General features: G+C 38.4%; 1 long non-coding RNA gene across 1 annotated transcript in view; it reads right to left on the bottom strand.

Annotated features, from left to right (window-relative positions):
* Positions 1 to 17353, bottom strand: part of LOC146763910 (uncharacterized) — a 242467-nt gene that overhangs the window by 39435 nt on the left and 185679 nt on the right. The window contains exon 3 of the long non-coding RNA XR_014951715.1: positions 1 to 17353. This exon is cut by the window's left edge and continues 39435 nt beyond it; it is cut by the window's right edge and continues 14814 nt beyond it. This is a non-coding gene — a long non-coding RNA (uncharacterized LOC146763910).

Here is a 17353-nt window from a genome sequence, read left to right as displayed (position 1 = left end):
GTGCCAATCAGAGTGCCTTTGTAAGCTGTAAACTATACAGAAGTGTATATAAACTGCCATCTTCTCACGAATAAGAGGGGAGAACGTTGCATTAATCATATTGGTTGGATGTGCGTTCTGTCCTGTCCAGCTTTCCCATTTTATGAGGTCCCTGGCTTTAGAGAAGCTCTGACTGAACCTTGAAGGAGGAGAAACAAATCAGCTTTTTTATACTCAGCATAGCAAAATGAGGCTTTTATTTGAGAGAGATGGAAAACTCTGGTGTCAAGATCCATCCCTAGCAATGCAGAGGGCACTCAGAACAAACCTACTCTTTTTCAGAATCAGTACAGAGACACATGTACACTGATGGAGTGACAGAACTCTGCTTTCAGATATGCAATGTTACTGTGAGATGCAAAAAAGAAAACTTGTTGGCCTCCTGTCACTTAGCTCACTGCATAGTGATTTTTTCCCTCACATTATGACTATTGTAATATTTTGTATGTATGTTCACTGGTATAATTTAACATTGCCAAGTACTGCATTAGGAATAAAAAGAGGAAACATTTTGCTTTCCAACTCATACCCTAGATTTCCTAGCAGTACTACTTCAGTCATTTTATCAGAAATGAGATTGATTTTTCTGCACAAACACATTCAGAAATGCATTTGATGGTCTGGAAATAATTTCTGCTTCATGCTTTTATTTGTCAAGTCTTTGCAGCTTTGCAACTTGCATTCCCTCACTAGTTATTTCTTCAAGAAGACAGGTTTTCACTACAAAACCTGAGCAGAACATAGCAGATACTGTATCCTTTCAATGCGTCTGCTCAAGCCATAAAATTATTTTCTACACAAATGAATAAGTGGTTAGTAAGAAAACAGTTTAAAAGTTGTAACGCTTACCATAGTATCCAAGCACATGTTATTTCTAAGGACCTTGGCACATCACAGGGATCATCTACTTTGATCACATGTTAGCTACTTAATTTTAGCAAATTTTAACTGAATTATAGTATTACTTATATTATTTGCAGACTTTTTCTAAGTCTGCAAATACAGAAAGATCTGACATGTTGCTCAGTGAATTGTGATTCACTCTTTATAAATCTTTTCACATTTTTTCTGGTCTGAATTACTGTAGCTCTGAATCCTAGCAGTGGCCTCCTTCCTTCTACTTTGGTTCACTACAGAGAAGAAAGGCCTGTGATAATGTCTAAAGGTAATACTTTAGAGAATGATGTCAAGTTGATTCCCTTCAACTTATGAAATAGACCAGGCTTCTCAAATAACCCCACAGTAAAGGGAATTTTACTGGCTTTGGGTGATTTCTATAGCTCTTTTCTGTCTCCCTTCACAGATTTCTAACACCTATTTTGGTGCCTAATGCTGCACACAGCCACATCAGTCCCCCTGCTCCCAGTTTGTTCCCCAGTACATAACCCCAGTTGTCTTAGAGTGCTTCTTTGGAGGTCCCAGCTCAATTAGACTTCTGCCATGATCCATTAGCTCCCTTGCAGTGTGTTATGGGATACAAATCTCCATTTTGCAGGTAAAGCTTATTTACCTCTCTTTTGGAATATTCAACCTGTCATTTTGCTGAATAAAACCCCATGGTGTTCAAATGAGGCAAACTACCAATCAGTACAGACCTCCCAGTTTAAAAAGAATGAGGTAGAAGTCAAGACGCTTTATTATAACACATTTCCAGATGAAACTGTTTCTTTAAACATTACCTGTAGCTGGTTCTTCATGACAGCTTTTTTTATGGAGGCTTACCAGGGTAATGTGGGAAAGTGCATGGTTGTGTTGGGGTAATGTGGGAGAGACCTCTTCAATGAGCATCCATTTTTCTGCATTCAGCTTTCCCTGGGTACCTCTCACTGGGATTGAAAATGCTTTCAGCCTCTAAAACCTTGGGCTGGGACCTGCTGTATGCCCTTCAGGTACACCTTTCAGCCTGTATACTCAATGAGTCAATTCTGCTTTGAGAGACAGATCCCCAGTTACATCAACACACCCTCTGGTCTTTGTTCACACACCTGTTTTCCCTCACTCTGACTTTAATCTCTGATTCTACTGAAGACTTTCCTTCTTCTTTAACAACTGTCTGTGTCCTTTGCTTTCTCTTCTGGTTATGTGAGTCATGTAGGAGGCATTTTACCACAGAGTAGATGCTTCCTCAGCTCCAAATCACCTCTGCAATTCTCTAGCAGGGTTACAGGCTGCTGGGTGACAGAGAGAGAGGGTCTGCAGGGGTCCTCTGGGGCAGATGCTGATTTGGTGTTGTCCACCAAATTAGTGAAGACAGCAATCTATGACATCAGTGAGAAGGTTAAAATGTGTTCTCTCACTAAGCTGGTAGCCAGTGGGGAACAGGGCTGGAATGGCTCCCAGGCTTGCCAGTACTATTTATCTCTTAGCCTGCACATTTTTTCCTTAGCCTCTCCAGGAGCACTTGGAGTGCTGAATCTAGTCCCAGAAGGGTTTCTACAACATTTTCCTCATAAAAAATTATTCTCCAAGGCCCTCTAACCACTCTCAAAACTGACAGACCACCAGCTGTGTTAAGATAACATGCACATATTTCTTAAATACAATGAGAAACAAACTGAAGGAAGCATACTTGTTAAACTTTTGAGTCATCACAGGTACGGGCTGATTTACAAAAGCAAACTCACAACACCTAAACCTAGTCTTTGCATTTGGTTTTGTACTTGGTACTAATAAGATTAATGTGCTGGCACCAATTCAAAGACAGGATGGACTGCCACCAAAGGATTATTTGTGGCACACAGCATATAAGATTCTGCAATTTCATCGCATGCAGCTGCTCAAACAATAATCCAGGATGGGTTAGAAATGTCTGAGTACTTAGCCTTTTCAGAGTGCTTGGATTTGGCCATGAGACTCAGTATAAATGGTGACCAACAGAAAAGTTCCAGGAGTGTAAAGGTAATGCTGCTGGTAGCTTCTAGAAACAGCTCTGTCAATCCTGGCTTTATCACCATGATCATCATTATGGACAAAATCGCTATAGGTAGACAAAGTTCTACCTATATGTTCTCTGCACATGCCTCAGACAAAGTGCCTGCTCCCAGCAATGGAGTAAATGCAGAGATGTGTAAATCTGTTCCACTGGCTGTAGATACAACTCTGAGATCTGCCTCAGCTTCAACAGGCTCCTATCTCTTCCCTGGCATGCACATCTTTGGTACCTCCAATATGTGTTTACACAGCTCCTTGCACAATTGAACTGCCAAGTTAATATTTTAAGTGATAAGTAGCCTAAACCAGCTTCTGCTGGATGCAGTGTATCAACAGGATTATGTTATATTCTGCTGTGTTTCATTACTGCAAGGATCTTAGCTAGTTATACTCCATAGTCATGCTCTTTGGAGGGGAGCAATATCTGCTTTGCCGTTTGCACACTATTACAAATTCATTATAGGTACTGTTATGAACTCAGGAGAACAGAACATAAACAATTCGTTAAGAGTAGGGTAAATACTTTATTTGCAGTTTTCCCAAAGCAAAAATGGGATTGACAGAGTGCAGTACTTTGTAACCAGTAAGTGACAAGACACAGCCTCCACTTAAACACACTTCATAATATCTTCTCCTAAGAGGAGTATTGACAAAAATTGTGGGTGTAATGGGATAGCAACAGTGGAATTCAAGCTATTGTTCAGAGGAAAACCAAAATAAAAAAGAGTATAAACTAATTTTTCCAGGCAGAAGGTGAGTAACAACCTAGGCAGGCAGGAAATGTATTGTTTCTGATGTAATATTGGACAAGAAGGTACAATCTCAAAAGGAAATTACTTCCACAGAAACATATGGGATGGCTGGATAGGATTTCTCGTGTGAAGTTCTTGATGACCCTTCTCTACTAGCCTTCCTTCGTTTCTCTGAACTTCTATGTTACCTGTTTTCCCAGGCACTCTTTGGAGCAGTCACATCTTGCTGCCATTATTCTTACATGTCCTCTCTGCATCTTGAGAACAAAGTGTCTAAAATGTGATGGTTGCAGACCCAGTTCATGTGAAGTGCAAACAGCATCTTGTCTTGATACAACAGCAACCCCTCATCTCTTTTCATACCCAATATTCAGTAAAGGCACTGCCACTAGGTACTATGCTGGAATTAGTGAAACATTTGAAAACCACTGTATAAACCACGCAATACCTTTCTGTTCGCATTGGTATTCCCAAATGTTTCTTGGAGGAGACACTGAAACCCTAGACAGTCCACTGTGGTCTCTTAAACACCACAGCATCCATCTTTCCAGAGTCTGCAGTGTCCCAGTACTGGAAACCTAACCTAGAAGGGAACAGGGTGAGACTCACAGCACGCGAAAATATCCGTAAATCGCTCATCACATTGTTGTCACTATGCAAATACTGCAATTACCTTCATCTTTGTCAGTGTAGCTATGTGGTAATGATTGGCAAAGGCTGATATTTTAACAGCTTCTTTGGTATTGTATCCTTACCTGCCTCTCAATTTTCTAAGAAAGAGATGCACTCAGAGAACAGATGCATAGAACTAAATTAAGTCTTGGTGACTGGTAAAGTGCATTTGAAAAGTATTTACTTTTCCGTGTTTTGCTGGCACATTTCTCCACTCTAGCTCTGACATTCCCTTTAAAAGAAAACAGCACGCTGTGTGTATACTGAATGCACTGCAGTGCAACCTCTATTTTTCAAGTTCGGGCAAAGAGGAGAGACACACCTTTCTAGAAAGGCTCAAAGCATGACAAAGAGGTCCCAGTTTCCCTCATTCCTGCAAGTCTGAGCAAAGTTCTGTGAGTGGCTTTGACCTGACTGTTATGACATGCTTGCCTGCTGCTAACTGTTTTAATTCCAAAGTTCATGAGCTTATCCATGGTTCAGAGCCAAAATGGGGGAAAAGCACGGAAATAAAACGCTGAACCTTCCACTTCAGGCTTAGCAACTAACAGAGGCTTCAGGAAGACTGGAAGTGGGAGGAGGTAAACGAAACTGTTCCCAAAACAGAATGGAAAAGAGTATCACCCTTGGCAGAATAAAAACTAGGCCCGTTGGCAATTTTCTGAGATGGGCTTGGTGTCTTGTATAGTGGGCTAAAGCAAGTCATTGGATGGCATGTTTGTATGAAATATGGCAAAGTCTAAGACAACAAAGATAATTACTTTCTGCCACTGTTCCAAAGCAGTGTCTATTTTCAGTCATATCTTTAAAAAGGACACTAGGAGGTACAGGAAAATAATCTAGAATAATATCCGAGATACAGAAAATCTGTCTCTCAGGAAAGACTGAAAATAAGTTTCTTTAATTTTGCAAAGAGAAAGGTAAGGGATGAATTAAGGTTAAGTATTTCCTTCGAAGGAAGAATATTGGTAACAGCCATCAAGGACTTGGGGTCACCTACATTCTTCTTAACTTGTGAGTTTTTTCCTTTCTTCCATCTGAAGTACCTGCTATTTCCCAACCATCACCCTTTCAGTTGTGTGACTCAACTGTATATGGGGCTAAAAGTTAGATTGATAAACAGCTCTAGGTCTAGAATAGTACTGCAAAGGAAAATCTGAACTGGTATAGCGTCTAGCCCTAAACAACTGTCAGCCAATTGAAAGAAAAGTGAAATGCAGAAAAGATGCTGAGAGCAGACTAGGCATGAAAAGCTTCTTAAGTTGCTAAGGAAAAAATACAAAAGCCATGTAGTAAGCCATGTAATAAGGCCTGAACCCAGACAGTGCTTCAATACAAAAGGCAGATTCAGAATGAAGTTTTATTTTCTAAATTGTAGTAATTTCTATTTTAATACTAAAGACAACTCAAAGGAGGTTGTGGAGTCTCTGAACTTTAAATCATTACCAAATAAGAACCCCTTCAGCTGAATCAGAACAGGAGTTCAGATTGTGAAGACGAATGTGGTAGCATTTGCTACACATCAGGCTAGAGGATCCAGTGCTCATTTCTGATGGAAGTCTGAAACACCAGAGTTTGTAGCTAATGACCATTGCCAGTAGAGCCATAACAATCTACACAGAGACCTAGTCCATAATATTTAGTTAATACATTGGCACTATTTAGTTGATTTGTTTTACTTGGCATTTTTACTGCATTAAATAAAATCAAGTGTATAAATATATCATCTACCTATTGATTAATCTCTTTACATCCGTACTTCATGATTCAGACACAACCTTGTTTTGGCTGAAATGAAAGGCATACCTCATTCCCTTCAGGGACAGGATTAACATATTTTTGTGATCTGACCAGAACCTGATCATAGTATGGCTATGTACTTGTTCTAATGCTGAAACTTATTTTTGTAGCTGAGGAGTAGGTTTCCCCTTGGAAAACCAATATTTTCACTTCTACCATATGTAGATACATAAATACATATATAGATACATATACAGAAAGATATGGAAAGTGTGAGATGCCTCAACCAGTCTATGATACCTTTGCTGACAGTCACCTTTTCCCTTCTTCTGTAGGCAGTACTATAGACCCAGAAGCACATTCCTGTGATGAATTTGTGAGTCAGCCCTGATTTGCTGTCCAAAAGTGATGCTATTACACTATAAAGCAATTTGTTAAAACCCCTGATGACAAGACTTCCCTTGAAGTACAGTTGTGACCAACAAGCATCTCTGTCAGGTAACTTCATGGAGAAGAGGACCCTGGCATACAGACAGATGTTGCTCTCGGAGTCACCTCTGGAGATTATTGTTACAGGAATATGTTCACTGGTCAAAATAGATATTGATATAAAAGTTAAGGAAGAGAAAAAGAGAATGAGAAAAAAACCCAAAAACCCTGAGGTGAGCAGATCCAGGCTGCTCTTTTTCCTCTCTTTGCTGAGGTGAACATCAATGTGTCACAGACTTCTGGGCATCAGAGCTTAAGTCTGAAGAGTTGCTCTCTGGAAAGCAAAATATGTTAGTCCATTTTTCCAGTGCAAAGTTGATGACTGCAAAATGATTTGTAGGAGGTTATGAAAAATGTCCTTCACCACTAACCCTTCCTTCTGCCATATGACACAGTGTGTGCTCACCTCGGCTGCTTGCTGCCAGATGATGATAACTTTGATTCTGCAAAGAGTGAATATGTCAGGAGATGAGTCACTCCACACCCTGCCTGACCCTCTCCAGCCTGGGGGCATATGGAAACTGCCCACTGAGATGATGAAACAAGTGATTTATGGAGCAATAGGTCAAAATCATGTCTTGTTTATACCACTTGGCTGTACCGGATGTGTCAATAAAATGAGCCAACCCTTAGGCTTTTTGTACCTCTGAATATGGCACTAAGGACTTTGGAGAGCAATCTCAGCAGTCTCAGACAATGCATTATCCTGAAGTGTAATGAACCTTAATCTCTTTAACCTATTAGAAGAAAGGTATCCAGTATCTTGAAGGAGATGGCCTTATGCTCATCTGACTGACTTGGACGCTGAAAACAAAACTTTTTTGAACTGTCTTTCCAAAGCAGCTACTTGTGTGGCTATAAGGCACAACACTTAGAATTTGTGGTCCCTTTTGCAAGATGGTTTTCAGATGGGAAGAATGGATATTTTTCAGCTGCATGCATGAACCTCTGCTATGGAGGAGTTTACAGAAACATGATGTAGCTCATGCTACAGTCATGGTTCGGCAGGAAATCTTTCCCTGCATCACCTCTGCAGCACGGGTGTGCCCCAAATCCATGTGCTACAGAAGGCAGGCTATAAAGAATAGCACTTCCACTGCTATCCCAAACATCCACAGTTTCAAAACTGTTGAATTTGGCAAGTGCTGGGACACTCCTCATGAGCCAGGTGGGCACTGCTTTAGGTTTTATTGCAGAGGGAGAATTTTTTGTAGGATGAGATGTCCAAAGGAGTCTGCTATATTATGTCTGTCTGCACAACTGTGACAAAAGAATTTCACTGTCCTTGTATCCAAATATTAATAGGGGGTAGGTCAGTGATATCATGCTTGTTTCTTTTTTTATAAAATAATCTATTCTGCATACGTTTACATTTCAGCTACTTTCTGCTAAGTTATTCTAGCATTCACTCCTATGCACAGAAAATCACAATGCAAACTGTATGTACATTTGGTCAGCAAGCAAGAGAAAAATAACTGGCCTTGTAAAAGTCTCACAGTAAATTGTACTACAGAAGATCAGACAAAGGGTTCTAAATCTCTGCCTTTGAAGCAGAGAGATTAATCTATCTTACAGCTGCTTTAGGCACTAAGACCTGTTGTTTTGGTGTTAAAGCTAAGCACATGCTTAATATGTAAAATCAAGTAAACTTTTGCTTCACAGACAGATGAATTTTTATTATCTCAATATTTAAATTATATCTACAAGGTTCCTGTGCAATGTGTTGTTGCGTAACCACTGAAATCCAAACCTTGTGCTGCCAGTCACAGCATACTTTGCCATGCTTATGACAGGGGAAATCACCTAGACACAAGTTTCAGTGTTTGGATGATAAAATGCTTAGGAAGTAAGGATGTTACACTCAAAAGCAAAGTAAAAATTACTGCACTGTAATTGAATATAGAAACACTTCTTGCAATTTTGAAGACTACCTACAATATTATGACTATTTGTGTAATGTAAGACCTATGTATTGAAAGCTGTTTGCATTTTTTTATGAATGGCACTGACAGTGTGTTCAGCATTTAAGGAAAGTTTTGCATATCCCAATTGCCACAGAGCATAAAGCAACACAAGGTGAACCTAAATCCATATCATCTATGGAAATAGTTCCAATATACTGTTGCATAACTCATTAGAAATGGGTTATTCACATTGCACTGAGAGTGTTGTTTTGACAGTCTAAGGAGGTAACAGAATTTTTTGTAGTTATGATAGCCTTTGGAGGAGATTTTGTAGCTGCAGGCAATATTCTGCCAGTCCTGTTACATCCCAGGAGGATCTTGGTTAGACCTATGACTATAAAATGCGTTTTCCAAATGTACATCCTCTATTTCCAAAGCTGGCACTACAGCTGAGAAGTGTCTGCTGCATCTCATAGAGTGTTGCAAGTGCCGAAGGAATTCATTCCCATTCTCAGGAATGAATCACCTGTAGACAGTCAGCCCCACATTATGCTGAGCTTTAAGCAAATATTAAGGTGACAGTAAAGGATGGAGATATTTGACTGAGAATTCCAGGTTAGTGAACAGGTAAAAATCTAGAAGGAGATAGAAATAAAAGAAACATCATCCCCCTAGAGTAACTTCTATTGGTATCTCACAAATGTTTATTCTGGCCCTTCCAACAGTGTCCTGCTGGGACACTTCTAGTACTCTCAAGATTAAGTCTTGTTGACTATTATCTCTTGTAGGTTTTCTTTAAACCATATTTGACTTGGGGTTTTTAACACTCAGATTCAAACTCAAAGTCCTTACATCACTTATAAACTTGATAGCTAATTGGGATAGCAGCTCTTCTTGCTTTTACTAAAGACTGCTAAAGCTGCACCTCAGATTTTGACATTGATATTCTATGGCATGTCTAGAGGGGGCATTCACATTTTGAAACAGATAGCTGAATTCTACAGAGAATGGAAAAGCAAGGCCTAAGGACAAGCTCAGCTGCAAAATGACTGTGAGCTCACCATCAATGGAGCCCTACAAAACGGCAGGGCAGGGTTCTGATCAACGCAATGAATATTTGAGCACTATGGGGGAAAGTAACCATATAATTTCACAAAAATAGTCCTAAAACCCCCAGATTCTCATTCCTAGAAGATGAACATTTCAATAGCTAAACTGTTGTGGTGACTGCAGGTTTGGGTAATACAATCATTGAACCTCGTTTGAGGATCAGGAAATACTGCGTTCTTTTCCACGCACAGTACATAGCTGAAAACTCCCCAGCCATTCCAGGAAAAGTCTTCTCTACGAGAAGGGAATCTTACTTATATTTTTCAATCTTATATGATGAATTTCTACAAAAAATTCCTGAAGCAGGAGACAGCATCTCAGTACCAGGAATGGACATGGTCAATTTTACGATGATGATCTTCCAGGACAGTGAATTTTTTTTATGTAAGGAGATTGCAAAGCCATGTGATGACCTCTGTGTTCTCTCTATGACTGCACAAGTGCCTGGTGCAGCAGCTGACCATTCAAGCTGATCTTCTGCTTTCTGTTGGCCAAGGACAAGGTCTGATGCAGCCTTCAACCATAGTACTCTGTCACTGAAGTCCAGTCTGAATGAACACAGGAGTGTCACAAAGGAGAGACATTGTCCCTTAGGAAAATGAACATGGCTCCCAAAAAAACCCTCCACCTCAGTCCCAGCCCTGAAGGAGATATAGGAATTATGTGTAATATATGATTCTGGGTACTGAAATAAATAAACAGTTCTGGGGTATGAGACAAGCTCCAATTATGCAGTGAACTCTGTATCAAACATTGCTAATCACAAATACTCCCAAATGAAGAGATGAACAAAGTTAAATTACATTAAGAGCAACAATGTCTTATCATTAGTCACTCTGGATCCTGCTAAACTGTTAAACTGAATGAAGATGTCCTGTGGGCCGGAAGATTATTCTTTTGTTTCCCCCTTTTAAGTGGAAATGGTATTCAAAGAAGTGGTATTGCCTGTACCAAATTGTCCCATATTGACTTTCAAAGGTGGATTGAGTATGTTCTTTCAAATCACCCAGAATTCAGTTTTCAGAATTCAGTTTTCATTCAATGAATCCAAATCTGTAGATGTCCAGGGAGCATTATACTTCTAGTAGTTTTTGTATGTGAATCATACTTGTAGGTTTGCTATTGCTGGAGGAACCATGGTACGATACCACAATTTATACCACCTGCTCTTATCTGAAGTTAAAATACAGCATTATTGAGTAATATATTAAAATACCTAAAAAACAGTATCAGATGTGATATACAAATGCACAGATAAATTTCTACTTCTGGGGAAAAACAAAGGGAATTGCTGCTGTTTTTAAAGGAAAAAGTCATGTGATCACAGGTGTAGGAAAGTTCAATTCTGAGCCTAAATGATCACTTCTAACTCACACCTCCAGTGTGAGTTCAGTTGTGAAATTTTCTTAGCAAAAAAATTAATAAAAAAAAAACAAAACTGAAAAATTAAAGAAAAAAGAAAAAATCAGTGAAAAAAAAGTAATTCTTTGGCATTCTTTGAAAAACATGAATTATGTAAAACATGAGCAATGCATAGTCAGTTTTGATCTTTCTAGTGATGCATATTGCAATAATCAAAAAACACCAATAACACATCAGCACTGTGATGATCATTTTAACAAGGAAAAAAAAAGGAAAGGGAAAGGGGAAGAAAGAGAACTTGTTTGTTTAGGTCATACTTTTGGATGCTGCAAGAGAAATATTTTCTTATTCGACTAGCTCATCATCCAGTATTGTGTTTACACAAAGGATAAGAATAGAATTGCTAGGCCTTTCTAAAAGAATAAAACTGAAGAATTTGGTTATCTGAATTTTCACATCAACCCCCTAAAAATAACACAGAATAAATAAAATACATTGGAAAATCAGTATACTGATTTTGAGGAGCTAAATAGAAAACACAGTAATAACTCCAGACTAATCTATCCATTTCTAGTTTTTATTTTGAGTGAGAAAAATTGGATAATAAAAAATTTGGATTTATCTCTACAGGTCCTATATTTTGTTTTTATGGAATAGGAACAATATCTTGAGATGTTTGTTGAACATTTCAAAAGTTGAAGCAATAACTTGAATAAAGGGCTTTAATAAATACAACAGATTTCTCATATTATTTAAAAGAAAAAATAAAATTAAGACTAAATTAAGGCATTAATTAAAAAAAATATATATCCATAGATTAGAGTAACATTCAGTTCCCCACTAAAATTCTGAAGTAAGTGTAATCCAGCATTCAAATTTTCTTATGGTAAATATTAATACATGCTTTCAGTTTGGCTCTTCTATTTCTAATAATTAATATGGGAGGGAGGGAAACAAATTGATTCTTTTTGCATCAGTCTGAAAAAATAATCTCTAATTACCTTAAAAGAGAGGAAAGAGAAAACATACAACCCAACACTTAACCTCTTTCTGCTTCTGTATTCAGTTACTGAGGTAGAGTTTCAGCAGAGCCAGCTGGCGGTCAGCAATATCATAGGACTTTTCCATACATTTATGTTGGATCCAGAATAATGAAAGGCCATTCTGGGAACGTTTGTTGACATTAAGAGTCTTTTGTTTAAAGGAGAAAGTTAATAAATACAAAATCAGTGTCTCATTTGTCCAAAAAAGATTTTTGAAAGGATAAAACAACCTTTATACATTTTATCTTTTCAGTATAGCAGCATGGAGCTCCAGCCTGTAGGTAACATAGCATTACACATACATATCTATATATGTGTGTGTGTGTGTGTGTGAAGGGAAAATAAGACATGTAAATGTACCTCTAGTTGTTCTTCTGGTTGGACAGATAATATAATCTTGAAGCAAATCTCTGCACTAAATGACTTGTATGATGGAGGTTTGGCCCTTGTAGCTTAGCTGGGGTATGGAGCACCTATAAATGTCTTTATGTTTTTCTTCATTTATTCCACATACCTGAATCCACTAATGAAAAAAATTAAAGCAATCAGGTAAAGAGCAGGCATGGCTGCTCAGCAAGTGTTTATGTACAGAAAGATTCTTTGTGTATTTTTTTTTTCTGACCGCCCCCCCTGCCCAAGAGAAATCCGCAGAAGGTGACAGTATGTGTAAAAAAAAAAAAAAAAAAAAAAAAAAAAAAAAAAAAAAAAAAAAATTATATGGTCAGTGGCTGTTCTGCTTCTTTCTTTATTAAAAAGAGATCTAGCTTTTCTACTTGTCTGGTGCTCAAGAGGGTTTCCTTCTGCCTAGGGGTTTCCCGGATGGGAGAGTGCCAATGATGTCACTGGAAATCACCTTCTCTTCTCTTCCATGGTTTGTGCATGGGAGGGCACTCGCCCACTCCGGCAGTGAAGGGCTGGGAAGGAGGAGGCACGGGGACTGGGGAGGGGGAAGAAGGATGTTGAAGAAGAAGGAGGATGTTGGAGAAGACCCTTCTCCTTTTACAAGCTTCTCCGGATGGGGACAGAAGTGCTATAGCAGAGATTCAAAGTGTGGCATCCCTTGCAGCACATGCTCAGAATCTGCACAGCCAGCTAGCTCCCCCTTTAATTACATTTTCCAGTCTCCAGGACTGGTACTGAATGCCAGAGAGTTGCCAAGGGAACAGGGAGGGAAAAGCCGTCCTTCCCTTCTGCAGTCACCCTGTAAACCAAGTGTGAGCATCGCACCCTTCCTAAGTGATGGATCTGAGAAGGTCCAGCTACGCCTTCCTTGTGAAGAGACATCAATTCCCAGCATGCCTACACTTCATCAGAACACAAAAAATGCTCGGCCAGGCTAATTTTTCAGACAATCAGTTGTGCATATAACCATCCAGGGAGTGGGGGAGTAGCCAGCACTGAATAACCAGTGTCATTCCCAGTGCCCTGAGAGCACAGGGTTATCCAGAAGCCTAGAAAGTGCTCCCACTCACCCCGTGGGCAACCTGGCTGTCAAACACAGGGACCACACACACATCTCAGCAGGAGAGCTGGGAATGGGTGTGAGAAAGAATCTGACTTCCTGCACTGCCACCCCTCTCCAGTTTTGTTTTTTTTTAATTAGTCCCAAGGAATCAGTGAGCCACTTTTACAAACAGGTATCTGAAACACAGAGGTACTGTGCTCTCAGAGTCCCTTCAGAGTGGGAGTAACACAGCTGCATGCTGCCTCTGCCAAATGTGTTTTGGTAAAACATGGCACATCCCCATGAGCCCAGGTTGGCACCTGAGCAGCCCCAAGTTCTGCCTGTTCAGAGTGTATCTATCTCTGTTGGCTGCTCCAATAAACTCACTGGAAGTCTTCCACCCCTATCAGTCTATAAGTTACATTATTGTTCAGAGACATCTGTGAAGTCTTATTTCCCAATATACCTCAGGTGCAGATACCATCTAAAATGCATATAATCTAAACAGAAAAAATGCACTGTGTGATATAGGTTTGGTACTGTGCTCTTAGAACCAACCAAGGCAGAGGAACTGATTAGTCAAAGCCCATGTAGGCATTCACCTGGCCAGAGTTGCTCATAGTCACTTCCTCAGCCACTATATCTTGGCAGAGAAACACCACTAAACTCCAAATGGTCCTCGTGGGCTTGGATGTATAAACGTGGAGTGGAAAAGGCTTTTCACCCTAGCAGCAGAAGTAGTTTCCCTAGATGCTCCATGTCTACTCAAAGACACTACCCATTAAACTTACATAAGCATATTAACATGTGAAAAAGGTAAAAAGTGCTAATTCACAACTAATTTTCAGTGTGGTCTCCTCAAATCAGTGGCATTAAATCTTCATTCTACAAATACAACTATGCATAGAGATAATTGCTGCAGTTCTCTTTGACACAAATAATGATCAAAATTGCCTCACTAATTTTCCTCAGGCCACCAAAGACTTGTAAGTGATTTTAAACAGGTGGGATCTTTCTGTGGAGGACAAGGGAATCAGGCACTTTGTGGGAAATTTGGAGAGGGGGTTTATTTTCTTCAATTTCCTACTGATTGATTTATTTCTTTTTGAAAACCTATCCATGAAGAGTTATCCAGATACTTCTATCTGGAAGATAACCAAACTTCAACAAGCAGAGACCTTGAACCAGTTTTGCAGGATCTCTTTCCATCTCATCGTTGATGATGGTCAAATCTGTCTCTGTAAAACAATTGTTGTTGCCATTCTTTGGGCATTTACTTTACAAAAAACAACTTTGCAAAAGCAGCAACAAGACCCCAACATCTTATGCCTACAGCAGCATAAGGTATCTAGGGCCAACAACATCATTTTTCCTGTGAAATATCCTGCTGAAATGACAGTGTTGCCATTTTAAATGTTTCTAAGATCTTACTGCCCAATAGCCTCCACCAGGCACATATATTTGAACCAAATCTTGTCCAGTCTAAGGGCAATCTTTAGCTGAAACTCACTCAATACCTTACAAGCTTTTGTGCTCTTTTACAAAGGTACTTGAATATATTGGCAAAGATGGTTGTGTTCTAGTTTTCTACTCATTAGAAGAAACACTCTCATTTTATTTTGCATTTATATGGAGGATAAATTACTTTTGAGTTGCACAAAACTATCAAATTTAAAAATATTAAAATTAATACTTCACCCTTTGCCATGTACATTTTTATTCCAAACCAAAATTTAAATGTCTGTGACATTTTTCTAACAGGAACTGTATCACTTATATCCATGCACCTAAATTAAAAAAAAAAAAATAAAGAAAACTTAGTACAAATACATAATTTTGAAAAAACAGCTTTGAAATAATTTAAAATAAATTTTTAGAAAGGAAGAAAAATAATTTCCCACAAAGAATTCAATTTTGATTAAAACAGGTATTCCTGTGCAGTAACTTTAAGATGAGAAAACTGCAAGCAATTCTGAGGTCTTCTATGCACCAAGCAAAGCACATGCCACAGTTCAGGTGTGCTCACAAATTTATCAATACTCATATTGTGCTTCAATAACTCTGTTTGATTTTTGGTCCCTGATTCGGAGCTATAATAATTTTTTTAATGATTGGTACATATCATAACTAAGAGCCAAAGGTTGGAAAGGAATAACACTCTTTGCAGAATATTCTTCACATATAGTTGGAAAAAACATACTGAAAACCATAGGGGAAAACCAATTCTTTCTTAGGTGAAGGAGTCAATTTACTGTTCATGCCCAGCTGCACTCTCCAAAAGGTAAAAGGTAAAAGAATATCCATTGTACTTCCAAGAAAACACATATTGCTGCTAGAAATGCTCTAAAAATATGTGTGAATCAAAGAAATTGCACATCAAGTATCACACTGCAAGTGTGAAAATACTTTTTCTCTGAAGCAGCACACCAGCAGAATTCTGTAACAGGAAGAGGATGTAATATAATAACAACAAAACAACTAAAAAACCCAACCAACCGAAAAAAAAAACAACAACAACAAAAAAAACCCACCAAAAACCCCCTCCAGTGAATGTGTCAGTTATGACTGTGGTTATTTTATTATTCCCAAAATAATACTTGCTGTAAGTGTGACAATGTGCAGTTAAATAACAAGTTAGAGTTTATAATACACCTTTGCTTCTGTTTACAATATTGTGTTTGCACTCTGCCAACTGAAAAAATAACTTGGCACAATATAAAAATCCTTTCAGTTATTCCAGCAAAAATTTCCTGTGTATATTTTAATTTGTAATGATAGTGCCTGATGATTATTATTGATAAAAGTTACCTCTTGCTCTCTAGAAAGAATTTTTGAGACCAGATTAGATGTTAAGACCTCTGAAACTTGCTGTCAGAGTACAAAGAGGTGTTTCTTAACTTGCTCTCAGTCCCAAATGGCAACTGGAGAAAGGAGTCATTAGATTTAAAAAAAAAAACCAAAAAAACCAACAAAAACAAAACAAAGCAAAACAACCCAAAACAAAACCAAAAAGCTCAAAAAACACACAAAATAACAACCAAACAAAAAAAACCCTCAACCCCCCCCAAAAACCCTCAAACCAAACAATACTAAAAAAAACCCTAAAACCCCCCCAAAAAACCACAAAGAGCAATTAGCTAATTGGTGTGCCTTCTGCTAGATTAACAGAAAGAACTTCACAGTACATATCCCTGAAAACAAAAAAAAGCTCTGTGCTGTTGCAAATGAGCACATCAAATGTATGAAATGCAGAAGTAGGTCCAAAAAATTGACACATTAATGAGGATGAAGAAGAGCAGAGACATCACAAAATCCAACTTTTCTCTTTTTAGTCAAATATTATAAACTCTGTATCATCCCTGCTTTGTGGTTTTGCAGAAAGCTGAATATGAATAGAAAACACCCATTTTAGCAGCCAAATGTAAAACTATGAATGCTAAGAATGAGTTAACAAGAATAACAAGAAGATACTGAAATATTTGGGCAGTATATGTCTTGCAATTAGACAAGTTGTCTACATAATGCCAAATTTAAAAAAGGCTTATGTTGCTAAACAGTACTAATGGAACATTCATTTGGACACCTGCTCTGACCAGACTCAAGAGTCTACATATTTATTTTCTAACTGTTGATTTATTTTTGCTCTAAAAGAAAGTCTGTGGCAAATGCATGTTTACACAGGAACTGTGCTCTCTGTTTTCAGCTGTTGACCTTAAAATCCAATAGATTCCATGTTTCCTGTTTATAAGGGTGAAATGTAGCACTGCCTTTATTTTTCTAAAATTAGCCAAAATATAATTAAAAAGGAACTTGATAAAAAAACTTATCCAAGGGATAAGTATTTGACAGTAGATGGTATATAAGCAC

Source organism: Lonchura striata, chromosome Z (assembly GCF_050655825.1).
Source record: "Lonchura striata isolate lonStrDom1 chromosome Z, ASM5065582v1, whole genome shotgun sequence".
NCBI lineage: Eukaryota > Metazoa > Chordata > Aves > Passeriformes > Estrildidae > Lonchura > Lonchura striata.
Note: the sequence above shows the minus strand (reverse complement) of the source record. Positions and strands in the feature narration are given on the sequence as shown.